The sequence below is a fragment of the Camelus bactrianus genome, chromosome 2 (genome assembly GCF_048773025.1).
Source record: "Camelus bactrianus isolate YW-2024 breed Bactrian camel chromosome 2, ASM4877302v1, whole genome shotgun sequence".
Taxonomy (NCBI): domain Eukaryota; kingdom Metazoa; phylum Chordata; class Mammalia; order Artiodactyla; family Camelidae; genus Camelus; species Camelus bactrianus.
The window spans coordinates 72670334-72687566 of record NC_133540.1 but is presented as its reverse complement, the minus strand read 5'-3'; the positions used below and the strand labels follow the sequence as shown (position 1 = coordinate 72687566).

Here is a 17233-nt window from a genome sequence, read left to right as displayed (position 1 = left end):
AGAATTCAATTAAAGGTATTTTGAGTAGGATGCAAAGGGAAAAAAAAATTGCATTAGCACGTAGATTAAGTCAATAAAGAAAGGTACTTTTTTCCCTCAAAAGCAATGTAGCAGAAACTGTCAATAGAGATAAAAAAAAAAAGGCACCTAACCTGAAAAGGTACTATTCTATGATTGCTCTTTAACAACATTAAGACCTTTCAGTCTGCTTCCTTGGAAACCTTTTTTTTTTCCCCTTTTATTTTATTCAATGGAATTTGAGCTGAATATACACCAGTGAATGTGTTTATAGATTAATAACTTTACTTCATGGTGAAATGTATTCACCATGAAGTATCTTTTCCAACAATGTTTATTATATACTTTGTCCATTTATTAAAATGTATGTATGTATTTGATTATATTAAAAGTGAATTAAAAATAGGGATTAATGGGGACATTGTTGTTTACAAAAATGTTTAAGAACCATTATAATACTGCACTTTATTCCAGTGTACAACAAAACTGAGGTTGCTAATTGTTTCTTAAAGAAGCAGCAAGAGATATAAAAGTGTATCTGACAGTTGTGAACAATGTAACAGCAATATATATTGATGAAAGGAAATATTATGCTGTACTATTATGCCTGCATATTTGTCTGAAATACTTTGACAATCACTAACTAAAAATAAGAGATGGACAAGCTTAATTATATTTATTTTCCAAATAAGGAAAATGGAATTTGAAGAAACTGACTTTCCAAAGGTCATATAACTTTCCTAACAAGTGATAAAGCTGTAGATTGTGCTTAGGCGTTTCAGATCAAAAGTCAAGATTTTGTTTTGTATCCTGATTTCAGAATGCTGGTAAATTGAATGATTGCAAAACTCAATATAAATTATACATGAATTACACATACAAATATATAGATACTTGTATTTTATATATACATTATATATTAAAGGTTGAATTTATGTTAAAACTGCCTTATAGATTAGGCATAATTGTCATATTTACTATGACAATGCTGAAGTAAGATGTGTAATACATTAGCTAAGGAAATAGTTCTGTAATATTGAAAATTATTTTTTCAAGTATCAAGTGCTTAGAGGAAAACCATGGACAGTTTTGCTAGATGTTTTAACAATTTTAACACATTTTATCTATATTTTAAATCATTTTCAAAATCTATTTTTTGCACCTTGAAATATACACATGTTAAATGTTCTTATTTATCATATTTTTAAATATAAGCAACTTATCATTCTTGGTTAGATTTATGCCATATAGCTGTGTTTTAAATGACTTTTTACTGAAAACTCTTAAGTATATTATGTACAATTTTGTATGTATGATTTTTATTTGGCACAAATTTTCCTTGATAACAGTTGTATCATTTTTCAAAATTGCCTAAATTTGATATTGTTTTAAATATTTGTTTAGAAAAGAAAATATACTTTCTTTTCCATATTTAACTTGATGCTAGAGGGAGGAATGTCCAAATATAACAACAGGATGCTTTTCATATTTTTTGTATATTGTGCCTATATGTTCATACAGGACTGTCTAAATATAGTTCTATCATATCTTAATTTGTTACATATAATCACTCTAAAAGGAATCTTTATCTTGGCGCTTTTTTTTGGCAATAGTAATCACTGTTATGCTGACATGTTTAAAAAAACTAACAAGTACATTTTCAAGCATATGTCAATTTCATTTGATTTATATAGTTGAAACAAGTCCCAGTGTCAGTCTTAGATTCACATATGTATCTTCCATTGAAAAGAACTGTTATTCTTGATATTAATAAGCATTGAGAACTGTTAGAATGTTCCATGCCTTCCAAGTGATGTGTTTTGATATCTGAATTTACATAATCCATTTATATCATTAACTGTAATGGAGAAAAGTAGGATAGGCTGTAAAACAGAGGGAAAAAGGAGATGTTAGCATCTTTTATTTTTTACCCCAAACCAAACATCCTGAGTATATCTATTGGGTGTTCACTTAACTGTTTTGTGAAAGCTTTTCTCTGCTTTGCTATTCTCCTCTTTGACTGTACGTATAGGAGGTTGATGAACAGGAGGCACAAATGATAATAAAATATTTTCTGGTGAATGTTTCTAAGACTACCTGAAAGCTATTTGTTGCATCTTTAATTTTTAAACATCATGGTCAGATTATATACGTATGAAATAAGGAAACCCTTATTTTAAATTATCTTCTTACCAAGTTCCTTTTTTAAAGAGGAGGAAATTTGATGCGATAGCATTAGCATTCCTAGGGAAGAAAAGGCAAAAACAATGACAAATGTGAATGCAAAGTGGATTCTGATGGACAAAAACAATTAATGTAGCAAGAGTAAAAGGATCGTTGCCATATGTCCTCCCAAGATTTTTTAGATATATATATTTTTAAGTTTCCAATTTTTTTAAACATAAAAAAAGGTGAAGGAAGTGTTACCTCACTCCTGTAAGGAAGAAAAACCACTAGCTTAAGGATTCCAGACTGTTTATCAAAGTTTAAGTACTAATAAATTTTGAATATAATGACCAGAGAGAGTGAATAAATTTCATCCCTTCCTACTCAGGCTCTTTACAGAAGATTCTTCTTCATGAAGTTGGCAAGATTTCTGACCTGGAAAGAGATTTAGGTGTACCTTTTCTTTTTCTTCACTAAGAATACCATAGTAAACTTGAAAAAATAAATACCTTCATTTGGCAATAAATATGCTACACAGATTTTAATTTTCTCTGCATCATGGTTTGTATATGTTTTAAGAAGTTACTGAGTTAATGTAGATTTAGGGCTTAATATATATTACTAGTACACTTTTTATACAATGTTATGTTTTATGTTTTTTGGAGATCTGTCATCAGATTGCCATTTGGTTGTAGCCACATGAATTTTAAGAATAGGATCCTGAAAATCAATGGCTGGCCTCTTGAAAACTACCTTTTCTGTTTCAGTAATGCAAATACGACCTAAGTAAAAGTTTGTATATGCATAAACACTATGTATTACTGTTTTTCTAATGCTTTGTTTGTCAGTACAACATATAGAAACCAAAAACATTTTATTACTTTGATTTTAAAAAGTGAGCAGCATCTGGTAGTAGAATGTGATATATACTTGGAAATCTATTTCTGGTTTTTGTATTGCTTTTGTTTTTATTGAAGTATAGTTGATTTACAATGTTGTGTTAGCTTGTGGTGTACAGCATAGTGATTCACTTATACACATATATATATTCTTTTTCATTATTTGTTGCTGCAAGATATTGAATATAGTTTCCTGTGCTGTACAGCAGGACCTTGTTGATTTTATATATTTCTGGGCTTTTTAACACCTTTATCGTGGTATGATTCCTGTACGGTAAACTGTACATATTATATATTGCTGGTTTTTAATGAGAAAAAATATTCAGTCCTGGTGAGGTGTAACACAAAAGATCAAGATTATCAAATAAGACTCACACAAATCATAGATCTTACCCAATATTAAGGTTATACTAATCATTAAAAGTTACTGGCGATCAAGCTCAGGTGAAGGAGGGGAGAGAGCCGCCAGGTTGAGGGCAGCTCTCCAAGCTTTTTCATCCCACATTGAACATCCACTCTCTGATTCAGAGTAATAAGTCACGTCCCCAAGTGAGATTTTGCGGGGTTACCTCACACGGTAACCTTTTATTCATGAAATATCTACATTTTATATCCCAACAATGTGACATTTTTCAGGGAGCCATGTTTATAAATCCATAGATTCCAAGTTCATTTACTCAAATCTGTCCTTAACCAGGGATATATTATTGAAGTTTCCATTGGTAAGGACTCTCCTTCCAGCAACTATTATTAGCTTATTTTCCTAGTGATACAGTTTTCATGTTGACAAGGTTAGAGGAGGTTACCTCTCTTCTTTTTCCTCACCTGGAGAAGAGTCAGTTGCTTTAACACCCCCCCCCCCCCACCTATTTGATTTCAACAGTTCATTCAGAAAGTGATATTCTATTGGAATAAAATGATAAACCCAATGTGCTGGATTGTTCATTTCTCTTTAATTGTAAAGAAAATGCCTTATAGAAAAAGTGTATCTGACCAAAATTGCAGTTGTTTTTGGTTTCTCTTCTGTGTTTCAAAACACAGTTTGAGGCAAGTTAGGAGATTGCTTTCCTGAAGATTATCTTTTTGTTTCATTTTCTTTTTCACTTAAGGCAAGCTTTCTGGAATTACAATTTTTGAAAGTCAAGAATTTCATGATTTAGTTGGGGAAAAGTAAAATTTCTTAAAGTTTTTCTGGTAAGTTTTTCTATATGCTATAATATACTGCATAAGAGAAGAGCTATTTACTTAAATTTATAAAATTTGTTTTATTTTTTCCATTTGCTATTTGTACAAAATTACTCCTATTGCAACAATAATCCATTTGACAAATTGGAATAGAGTAAATTCTTTGTTTTCTTCTTTCAGTTGTATTACATACCTCATTACATATTTTATTGAATATAAAATGACTGGTCTTAAACTATTTGCGATGTAGGTTTATGTAAAATCTCTATTCTTTTATATTTCCACTTGGTATATATCAATAACACAATAATACAATATTATAAATTGACTATACTTTAGTTAAAAAATATAGTAGAAAAATTCCCATAAAAGAAAATATGTAAGAAAAACTGAATTCAATATTTGATTTATCTGTTCTGCTGCCACAAACAGACTGTGTTATTTCTAGCAAGTCTTGGTTCTTTTACTCACATCAGTCCCCTAACCTGTTTATAGAGCTGTTTCTTAACTCTTAACTTGTTCATATGAAGAGGAAACCAAGTTTCATATTCCTGGGATTCTCCAGGCATAATCAAACTCCATCTTATCTTAAATCATACTGCAATGATTTGCAGTGGATCAATAATGAGTAACATTTTTGATACTTGCTATATGTCCAGTGCTGTTTTAAAGGTTTTTCGTGTTTTAAATACTGTTCACAGGAGCCTGTGAGGTAGCTACTGTTACATGATACCATTTTGCAAGGAAGAAAACTGAAACAGAGAAGTTAAGAAATTTGCCAAAAATTACACTACTAGAAAATTACTAGACTACATTTAAACATAGACCCTTAATATCAAGAGCTTGAACTTTATTATTATCATTATTTTAATTGAAGTATAGTTGATTCACAGTGTTATCTTAGTTTCAAGTGTACAACATAGTGATTCATTGCACTTATAGGTTAAACTCTACTTAAAATTACTATCAAATATTGGCTATATTCTCTGTCCTGTACAATATATCCTTATAACTTATTTTATATACAATATTTTATAACTTTTACTTTTCTACCCTTATCTTGCCCCTCTCTCCTGCCCTCTCCCCACTGGTAACCACTAGTTTGTTCTGTGAGTCTGTTTCTTCTTTATATTCACTGATTGGCTTTATATTTTTAGAGTCCACATATAAGTGATATCATACAGTATTTGTGTTTCTTTGTCTGAATTATTTCACTAAGCATGCACCCTTAAGGTCCATCTATGTTGTGGCAGATGACAAAAATTCCATTATTTTTTATGGCTGAGTAGTATTCCATTGTGTATATATGTATCACATATCCCTTATCATCATATATTGATGGACATTTAAGATGCTTCCATATCTTGGCTATTGTAAATAATACTGCTGTGAACATTGAGGTGCATGCATCATTTTGAATAGTGTTTTCATTTTCTTCTAATGTATACCCAGGAATGAAATTGCTGGGTCATATGGTCGTTCTATGTTTAGTTTCTTGAAGAACCTCCATAGTGGCTGCCCCAACTTAGATTCCTACCAACAGTGTTCTAGGGTTCCCTTTTCTCTACAACCTCACCAACATTTGTATTTGTGATCTTTGTAATGATAGCCATTATGACAGATGTGAGGTGACAGGTCATTGTGGATCTGATTTTCACATCTATAATGATAGTGATGTTGAACATCATTTTATGTGCCTGTTGGTCATCTGTAAGTCTTTGAAAAAATGTTTAGATCTTCTGCCTATTTGTATTTGGGTTATTTAGTGGGCTTTTTTTGGGGTGTTTTTGTTGGTTTTTTTTTTTTTTTTTTTTTGGTATTGAGTTATATGAGTTTGTGTATTTTGGATATTAACCCTGTATCGGTTGCATCATTTGCAAATATTTTCTCCCATTCAGTAGATTGTCTTTTATTTTATCTATGGTTTCCTTTGCTGTACAAAAGCTTTTAATTTTAATTAAGACCCATCTAGTTTTGCTTTTGTTTCCTTTGCCTTAAGAGACAGATCAATAAAAATATTGCAATGATTTATAACAAAGAATGTTCTGCTTATGAGTTCTAGAAGTTTTATAGTTTCTGGTCTTACAGTTAGGTCTTTAATCCATTTTCAGTTTATTTTGTATATGATGTGAGGGAATGTTCTAATTTCATTATTTCACATATAGCTGTCCAATTTTCCTAGCACCATTCTCCATTGTATATTGTTGCCTCTTTTGTTGTGGATTAATTGACCATAAGTGTATGGGTTTATTTTGAGGCTCTCTATTCTTTTCCATTGATATATGTGTCTATTTTTGTGCCAATACTATACTGTTTTGATTACTATTGATCTGCAATATAGTATGAAATCTGGCAGTAAGATACGTCCAGATTTGTTCTTTTTCCTCGAGATTCCTGTGGTAATCCAAGGTCATCTGTGATTCATATAAATTTTAGGATTATTCTAGTTATGTGAAAAATGTCATAAGTATATTGATAGGGATTGCAGTAAATCGGTAGGTTGCTTTGTGTAGTATGATCATTTTAATACTATTAATTCTTCCAATCCATGAATATGGGATATATTGTCATTTCATTACATTATCTTCAATATCCTTCATCAGTGGCTTATAGTTTTCAGGGTATAGGTCTTTCACTTCCTTGGTTAAGTTTATTCCTAGGTATTTTATTATTTTTGATGCAATTTTAAATGGGATTATTTTCTTGCTTTTTCTGTTTGATAGTTCATTCTTAGTGTATAGGAAAGCAACAGATTTCTGTAGTGTTAATCTTGTATCCTTCAACTTTACTGTGTTCATTTGTTAGTTCTAATACTTTTTTGTTTGAGATGTTAGGGTTTTCTAGATACAGTGTCACCTGCAGTTAGTGACAGGTTTACTTTTTCCCTTCTAATTTGGATGGCTTTTATTTCTTGTCTGATCGTTATGGCTGGGACTTCAATACTATGTTAAATGGAAGTGTTGAGAATGGGCATCCTTTTGTTGCTGATATTAGAGAAAAAGCTTTCACCTTTTCACTTTTCAGTGATGTTAGCTGTGGGTTTGCCATATTTGTCCTTGATTATGTTGAAATATGTTGCCTTTTCACCCACTTTGAGTTTTTTTTTTAATCATGAATGGATATTTAATTTTATCAAATGCTTTTTCTGCATCTGTTGCAATGATCCTATGATTTTTATCCTTTTTTAATTTTGTGATTCACATTGATGTTTGTGGATATTGAACCATCCTTGCATGCCTAGAGTAAATCCTACTTGATTATAGTGTATGATCATTTTTATATATTGCTTAATTCAGTTTGCTAACATTTTGTTTAGGATTTTTGCATTTATATTCATCAGAGATACTGGCCTGTAATTTTTTTGTTGTTGTTGTTACATTGATACTGTTTTTGGGATCAGTTTGGTGTCAGAATAATGATCCCATGGAATGAATTTAAGAGTGTTCCCTTCTCTTCAACTTTTTGGAATAATTTGAGGATAAGCATTAGCTTTTTTTATATGTTTGGTAGAATTCCCTTGTGAAGCTGTTAAGTCTTGGACTTCTGTTTGTTGGGAGTTTTTTTATTACTAGTTTAATTTCACTACTAGTGATTTGTTCAGATTACCCATTTCTTCCTGATTCATTGTTGGAAGATTGTATGTTTCTAGAAATTTATCCATTTCTTCCAGGCTGTCCAATTTGTTGGCATATAATAACTGCTCATAGTATTCTCTTATGTTTGTATCTCTGTTGTGTTAGTTTTAGTTTTTCCCTTTTGATTTCTTATTTTGTTTATTTCGATCCTCTTTTTTTCTTGATGAGCCTGGCTAAAAAGGCTTATCAATTTTATTTATCTTTTCAAAAAAAACTAACTCCTTTTATTATTTGTATTCTTTTTTCAGAGACTGTACTTTAAAATAAAACATAGCTCTCTATAGTTTTCTTATGTGAATCACAGAATACTTAAATTTATCTATGATTGTTTTGTATATGCTACTTGTTTTTATCACCCCAACTTAGGTATTAACTCTTTTAAATGAGGAACACATTATGTAAGATTTCTCAATCATTTTTTAAAGATTTTGGAGAGGAGTGGGTCTTAGATGTAATTTAAGTTAGTCTCCTTACTGTCCTGATTTAGTTAAGTAATTTGTCTGAAAATTGATTCAAAAAGTTTACCTATTTATGCAAAGTCACAACAGAAAGTTTATCAGAGCTTAAAGTATTCAGATTTGTTTTATTTTTTTTCAGAGCAAAATAGGATCATTATTCTAATTCAGAATTTATATATGAACACTCATGGACCAAAAGACAGGATATTAAAGAGAATCATGATTCATATTTTATATTCTCTTAAGTTGAACAGGTGTCTAGACTCCCAAGGGCTGGACATCAGCAAACTCCTTTTAACACTGATTATCAGTGTAACAAATATGGTAGAAAACCATACCAATAATTGAAAAGCTGAAGCGGACAAAACTGTCTCCAACATCACAGGTGTACTGGTCGTTGAAATCTCACTCCACTATACTTTGTTTCTCATACTGAGTCTACTTGTGCTACCCCTGCTGGAAAATTTTGGTGTACTAATACCAGAGAAAAAAGAAATGCTTTCCAAATGATGACAGTAAACTATTGGTGTCATTATTCTCATTGCACTCACTTTTATTTATCATAATTAGAAAAGGTAGTTTTATAAATCAAATATTATGCTTAACAGGAAAATAGCACATATATCATTTTGCCATATGCTGCTTAAAAATAGATGATATACCTACTTAAAAATATAAAATAAAATTCTATTAAGGTTACTTTTTGCTTTTGATTTTTACAATTATAATTATAAGTAATCATACTAGTATTATAAAAATGAGCAAATGAAAGGTACTGTACTTCCAAGTGGAGAGAATAATGGCTAATATTTATTAGGTGCTAGTATGTGCCAAGCAATATTTTAAGTGCTTTATGTGTTGACTCATGTAATCTTAAACAAAAACAAGATAGATTGTACTATTCTCATTTTATAGAGAAGGATATTAAGACACAGCAAGGTGACATAAAATTCCCAAATGATTTATGAGTAGTGACAGAGTTGGAATATGAATCCAAACAGTCCTTATTCCAGAATTCACACCCTTAATCACTGCACTATATGGTTCCCCAAATAGAACAGAATAAACTGAATCCATGGTTATGCTGCAGAAACAATTCCAAATTTTAGTGATTTCAACATCTTTTATTTGTTTATTGCTTGTGTCTATTTCTGGCCAACAAGCAACTCTCCACCCTTACTGTAAGACTCAGGTTGATAGAACAATCTTCATCTATTATGTTGCAGCCTCTGAGGAGGGAAAGAGTAAATCTCTAATTGCCTATCGGTCTTCTGTTTCCACTCAGAGATGTCACATAACACTTCTGCTCACGTTTCATTGGTCAAAATACAGTACATTATATGGCCAGCTAATGAACTCCAAAGGGGCAGGGAGAACCAACCAATCATATGCCCAGAAGTGGAAAAACCATGAAAAACTGACACAGAACCAATACCCACTATTATGTCTTTCTTTTCTCTGGTTTCAATTAAAATGTGGGATTTTTTTTAAAATTATTTATTTTTTATTGCAGTGCAGTCAATTATAGTGTGTCAATTTCTGGTGTACAGCACAATGTCCCAGTCATACATATATATACATATATTCATTTTCATATTTTTTATAAAAATTATTACAAGATATTGAACATAGTCCCCTGTGCTATGCAGAAGAAACTTTGTCTATTTTTATATATAGTGGCTAGCATTTGTAAATCTCAAACTGCCAAATTTATTCCTGCTCCCTTTCTCCAATAACCATAAGATTGTTTACTGTGTCTGCAAGTCTTATTTCTGTTTTATGAATGAGCTCATAGTGTTCTATTTTTTCTTCTAGATTCCACAAATAGTATTTTTCTTTCTCTTTCTGGCTTACTTCACTTAGAATAACGATGTCTAGGTCCATCCATGTTGCTACAAATGGCATTATTTTATTATCTTTTATGGCTGAGTAGTATTCCATTGTATACATACACCACAACTTCTTTATCCAGTCATCTGTCAGTAGACATTTAGGTTGTTTCCATGTTTTGGCTATCATACATAGTGCTGCTATGAACATTGGAGTGCATGTATCTTTTTGAATTAGAGTTCTTTCCAGATACATACCCAGGAGTGTGATTGCTGGAATATGCAGTAAGTCTATCTTTAGTCTTTTGAGGAATCTCCATAGGGTTTTCCATAATGACTGCACCAAACTACATTCCCACAAACAGTATAGGAGGATTCCCTTTTCTCCACAACTTCTTCAGCATTTATCATTTGTTGACTTTAGAATGATGGCCATTCTGACTGGTGTGGGGTGATACTTCACTGTAGTTTTGATTTGCATTTCTCTGCTAATTAGCAATATTGAGCATTTTTCATGTGCCTATTGGCCATTTGTATGTCTTCATTGGAGAATTGCTTGTTTAGGTGCTCTGCCCATTTTGGGATTTGGTTGTTTGTTTTTTGTTATTAAGTTGTATAAGCTGTTTATATATTCTGGAAATTAAGCCTTTGTCAGTTGCATCACTTGCAAATATTTTCTCCCATTCCATAGGTTATCATTTTGTTTTGTTTTTCTTATGGTTTGTTTTGCTTTGCAAAAGCTTATGAGTTTAATTAGGTCCCATTTGTTTATTTTTGCTCCTATTTCCACTGCCTGCATAGACTGCTCTAGGAGAACATTGCTAAAATTTATGTCAGAGAATGTTTTGCCTTTATTTTCTTCTAGGAGATTTATCATGTATTTAAGTGTTTAAGCCATTTTGAGTTTATTTTTGTGTATGGAGTGAGGGAGTGTTCTAACTGCATTGATTGACATGCTGCTATCCAGTTTTCCCTATTCTACTTGCTGGAGAAACTACCTTTTCTTCATTGTATATTCTTGCCTCCTTTGTTGAAGATTAATTGACCATGGGTCTGTAGCTTTCTTTTCTGAGCTCTCTATTCTGTTCCATTGATTCATATGTCTGTTTTTAATGCCAGTACCATGCTGTTTTGATTACTGTAGCTCTGTAATATTGTCTGAAGTCAGGGAGGGTTATTCCTCCAGCTTTGTTCTTTTTCTTCAGTACTGCTTTGACAATTCTGGGTCTTTCGTGATTTCATATAAATTTTAGGATCATTTGTTCTAGTTCTGTTAAACAAAATCATGAGTAATTTGATAGGGATCACATTAAATCTGTAGATTGCCTTGGGCAGTGTGGCCAAAATGGGGAAATTATTTGGTAAATATACTGACATAAAAATCCTTTGATTGCATCACAGTTTTCCAGAAGAATCTAATTCAGAAATTTCTACTCATGTGTATATAACACTATCTCAATTTTTGATATATGACATAAATATGTTACTTGGGCCATATTCTTCAGATATATTTCAGTCATTCCACTACATGTTGAAATATTTCTATTTTTATAAAAAATATGGCTGCTTATAATCAAGACAGTCTACTGAATTGCCTAGAATTTGTTGATGTTACCACAGTACTCGTCCAGCTTTTTTAAAGTTATTTTAAAATTAATGTTCATGCTCATGTCTATAATAGTTTTTTTTTTTCTAGGGCAATAGATTATATAGTACCTAAATGTCATTAGTGTGCTTGTCAGAATAAATCATGGTGACAGTTTTATTCCAACAATATTTTTTACTCATTTACCTCCTTACAACCTTATTAAGCACATTTTTCTCGTATAAGTATCTCTAGAGATTTTAAGAGACAAGTATAATATTTTAAATGTGTGAACAAAGATGACTTTCTTGTTCTCAAACCATAGGCTTTTCTTGGTACAAAAAGAGATAATTTGCATCAACTGAAACAAATAAGTTTCCTGTAATTTTTATCCTTCTAATTTAATGTTAAAGCCTTACCAAATTATCTCCCAAATCATGTATTATATTTTTAACTTTTATGATATAAAAATATGATCATCTGAAGTTCCCACAATACACAATATACATTTTTATTTAATGAAAAGATTGTCTACTGAAACTTATAATCAAGTCAAACCATCTTTCTGCATGTCTTCTTTTCACTTTTTGAGTACCCACTGAAATCCTTGATATTACTTACTGCTAATCCATAATTTATTGATTCCTGCTATACTAATCAATTCAAATTGTACACAGATTCAAACTATTTCATTGTAAGAAAAATAGTTACGTCAATATTCTTTACATCAGTATGGTAGTTAGCATTACCAAAGCTATCATTTACTTAAATTTTAGTCTAAATATAGTTATATACTTATGTATATATGCATATGAAATTGGAGTTCTCACTTTTTTAGACTGACCTTTTACAAATTTATATTCAGAATATAGAAAATAATTATGTTTGAAGAGAGCATTAATCAAAATGTTAGGAATACATATTTTGTCTTTTCAATATTTTATTCACATTTATATTTAATTATATTTATATCACACAAGGTGAAAAGTATTATCATCCTGTGTTTTACTGTCACAATGTCATATCAATAGAATTTTTAAATACACAAATTATGAAAAGATACTAATCCCAAGTGTTTACCAATAATTAATTTTCTAAGTTTTGATATACAGACTCTGACAATCTTATGCTATTATACTTTAGAAATTTACAAAAAACAAATAGCAAAATGAAACCACCAGATCATAGAGTATTTAGTAAGATGTTTCTGTGCATATAAGAACAGTTTGAAAATTAGATGCCTTCAAAATCAAAGACTAATATGAACCTTAGGGGCATGATGTTACAGGGTGGCTTAAATGTGAAAGTGAGGAAATTGTTTACAGTGGTTTGTTATTACAATGAGTATATCTAGATGCTAGGGGATTGGTTAAAAATGATTACCTCATACTATTTTTAGGGAGATAAATTGTTTCATGATTGTCATAGACATTTACAAGAAATAATCTAACTTTTGTTATGTTCATGAAATAAGATAGATTCAGTTTTGTTTATGTGACTTTAGTCTCATCTCCATTTTGTATTTAATTTTAACAATTTCCCATTTTTGGTCATTCTTTCCATAGGCTAAAAGTATGAGCAACTAGTGTACCGTGACTACTGATTACCACTATTGATGCCAGAAAAATAATTTATTTGTTGTTTCTACCAGTTGAGTCATCAGGAAGGAGGGTCATTTAGTCATTGTTAACAATTGCATCATCAGCATAGACTTGGGTGCTCAAGTCAATGAGCTGAGGTTTTTCTAATCCTGATGGGTCATGTGATATGTGAGTAGCTGCTGGCAGACACTTAAAACCTTTGAGAGAACACAACACATTAGAGAGGTTAATATGTTGAGTAAATGGAAGATGACAGCCAAGGATTAAAAAATTCCCCAGAACAGAGATTCCCAGAAGCCAGGAATTAACCAACTAAATAACCTAAACAGATTATAATCAGATTCCCATTCTACTATTTTAAGTAGTTATTTTACTTTTATTTATTTACAAAGGTGCATGATATATTAGCAATCACATATGCCCATGATTATTTAAAATAGCTGAACATGAGGATTTTTTCAATTGACGTTTAATTGACATACATTATTAGTTTCAGGTGTAACATATGCGTTTACATTTGTATTCATTTTAAAGTGATCAAATACAGAAAGTTACATAATTGTACACAGAACAAAAAAGGCCTTAGCTCTTGAGATATTGGAAAGACTTAGTTTTTCTAAGTAATCTAAAACCTGATTAAGACAACAGGAAGCATAGGAAACAATTTCATAAGGCCGAGAATCTTTGTTTCCTAAGTAGATTAACATTAAAACACTTTTATAATCTTTTATTAAGGGCACACCAATAACCTAAGAATTTTTTTGATTTTATGTCTATTGAATTTATTGCGTCTAATGTGCCATATTACCCAGAATCATCAATTTTCCAAAAAGGCAAAAGCTCCAGGTCCATAGTGGGTATACACATAAAAAACAAGAGTTTTTTGAGGAACTGCAGAAAGAGTTTTAGACTAGATGGAACCCATCTTTGCCTTTAGATTCCCTAAGACATCTGAACTCTGAGGGGTCCTGTTTCTTAACAGTTGTTCCAAGACATAGGGAATCACATATCTTCCTCTTTTGAACAAAATGACGTACCAAGAAGCTTCAATAAACAAACTACAGATATGCACAATAAAGTCAGAAAGCCCAAAAATGCAGAGAGCAGAGCTCAGAGCTCATATCTAAGAGAGACAGCCTCAAATTTCAGGGTCAGTGCGAAAGCATTGTGCTCAGTGGGTTCTGTGGGTACCAGCACCTATTTACTTACTGGCCTTGGAGTCACTGGGGGGGTCTTTTTTGAATCCTACTTCCAACACAAGAAACTATCAGAAAGCCAAAATTAAAAACACCAAATCAATACATAGCATTTAGTAAGAGTTTATTGTACGTGTAAGAACAGTTTGCAAACTGGGTGCATTCATATTCAAAGACTAATATGAAGCTTAGGGGTATGATGTTACAAGGTGGCTTAAAAGTGAAAGTGAAAAAGTTGTTTACACTTTACAGTGATTGGTTATTACAATGCGCACTTCCAAATAGCAGGGGATTTGCTAAAAATGATTATGTCATACCATTTTTAGGAAGATGACTTAAGTTCCTTTTATGATTGTCAGACATTTACAAGAAATAACCTATGTTCACGAAATAGTATAGATTAATTTTGCTTAAGTGGCTTAAAATGGATTTGTCTGTTCAGGTATTTCAGGTCTGGTATCCACTTTGTAATTATCTTTAACTGGAAAAAATAGAGGCAGGTAAAATATTCAAAATAATAAATTGAGTATTAGTTTGTGTCAGCTGAATTTTTCTAGGAATCATGGTTTTCATGGGTTCACATTATTTTTATTTATTTATTTAGAAAATATTTACTAAGTACTTACAATATATTGAGCCCTGGGGCATAAAGCCTTATACCAACCAACCATAGATGAGTAGAGACTACCAGAATATACAGGTATAATTGTAATGTCTTTTAATGTTATTATAATTAGCATAGCAAAAATGTCTGATGTGAAATTTGATACTTAAAGAAGCATAATGTAGTATAACATAATATGAGATCTTTTATCACTTTAATGATTTTTAGAATTATCTTACAGATTTATATAGAGGAGGGAAGAGATGCTAACATATTTAAGTACCTGAGTATCAGACAAAGGCACTCTTTGTGCTTTTCAATATGTTCTGCTTACTTTTATGTTTTCTTTATTGATTTATCTATGAAAGGGACACATTTGATATCTATATGAACAAACATGCTACATAGGAACCCAGTTTAATCCTTTCAGTTTTATAAAATGTTTAATAATGACTTCAACTTTATATAACAATCATAAAATATGATTAGATGACACAAAAACACATAAGTAAATATTAACTTGAAATAATATACTCTTAGGCTGGTAAATTGTGGTAACAGAAAAATCAGAACAAAATGTAAGTAGAAAAAGATTGGGTGTGCTCAGTTACTATCACTACAGGGAGTCAAGGCAGCACTGCATGAACCCAATTAATGGTTAAGTGTCCATCTGCAGTTATATGTTATGTGATAAATTCAAGAAAACAAATCATTACAAGTCAGTACAGTAAATGCTATGTCATTCATACATTCATTCATTCATTCATTCATTTGACAAAATATGTATTGAGAATCTGTTATATGCCAGGTACTTGGGTACATTCTGGGCATATAGAGTAAACAGAACAATTGTAATTCCCCCTCTCTGGTCTTTTGGGCTCATTTGTTACTAATAACTCTTTAAGTAGTAGGCCTTGTCCTTATCCCTACTCTACAGATGAAAACATGGTTTAGAGAGGAACTGTACTGATGTCACAGTAAGTACTAAGTGTCCCCTAAGTTAGTTTGAGAACAGAGACCAAGCCTGTTACTATCACATCACACATCTCTACCAGGTACAGTGTTAAAAGAAGTGATTATCTGAAAGGTATGTAAAGGCAGTGATGGTTTGTTTCACTGAGAAACGGATGGGGATAGAGGTGTGTAGACAGAATCACAGTTTATACCAACTCTCTGAGCCAGACAAATTGCTAGGATCCCAGTTAAAATTACATTTTAATAAAAAGAGAAAGGAAAGTGAAAAAGACAAAAGGCAATAGACGGTCTTGATAACATTTTGATCGTTGTACTATATTATGGAGTAATGATTTAGAGACTGAATGAGTTTGAATTTTATTTTATCATATTGCCTCTGAGGTATCACGCTGAGGTATTAAAAATTTAATTTTTTTTTCTCTGAGACTAACTAAACTTGATGGAGACTGAAATGTATTTTTATTACCAACTACATCTGCTGGTGAAAACCCAAATAAACAAAGGGCAAAACTAAATCATGATGCTGTATTCTAATATCATCACCTACTAATCCAATATAGAAGCTCTTATAAAAGGGAGACGTTGATTTAGCACAGCTCTAGCCATCTGATTCACAAAGGTAGGGTGGAAGTCTCTGTTTTCTGTATTGGCTTTTGTAGAACTGTAGATCCAGGAAGCATATTTACAGCCCTTTAACAAGCATACACAGTAATTAAAAACAGCAAGGTTTCCTACTGCATAGCTTGGTTATCTTGGCTATGGAGATAACCACTTTTAGCTGACTCCAGGGTACTCTTGAAAACAATATGATTGCACCATGGAGTCTCTGTTTGTTTATCCTACATGTAATTGAAACAGAGCTGACATGCTACTCGGGCACTCTCTTCTGCCCTACGCCCAGAGGGAACCATATGTTACATTTCCAAATTTTATAAATGTGTTTAGCATTGTTAATCACACACAAATGTGAGGTCTCTCATTTCATTGACTTTCATTCAATTATGCTTTGGGTGTCTCCTGTTTACCCAGAATAGGCACTTCTGTAAGCAGAGTTAGAGGGAGTATAAGACTTGAATTTTCAC

The 17233-nt window shown here is 31.6% G+C and overlaps 1 protein-coding gene across 8 annotated transcripts in view; it reads left to right on the top strand.

Moving 5' to 3' along the window:
- The window catches only part of CCSER1 (coiled-coil serine rich protein 1), a 1108361-nt gene that overhangs the window by 624203 nt on the left and 466925 nt on the right, over positions 1–17233 (top strand). The window lies entirely within an intron of this gene.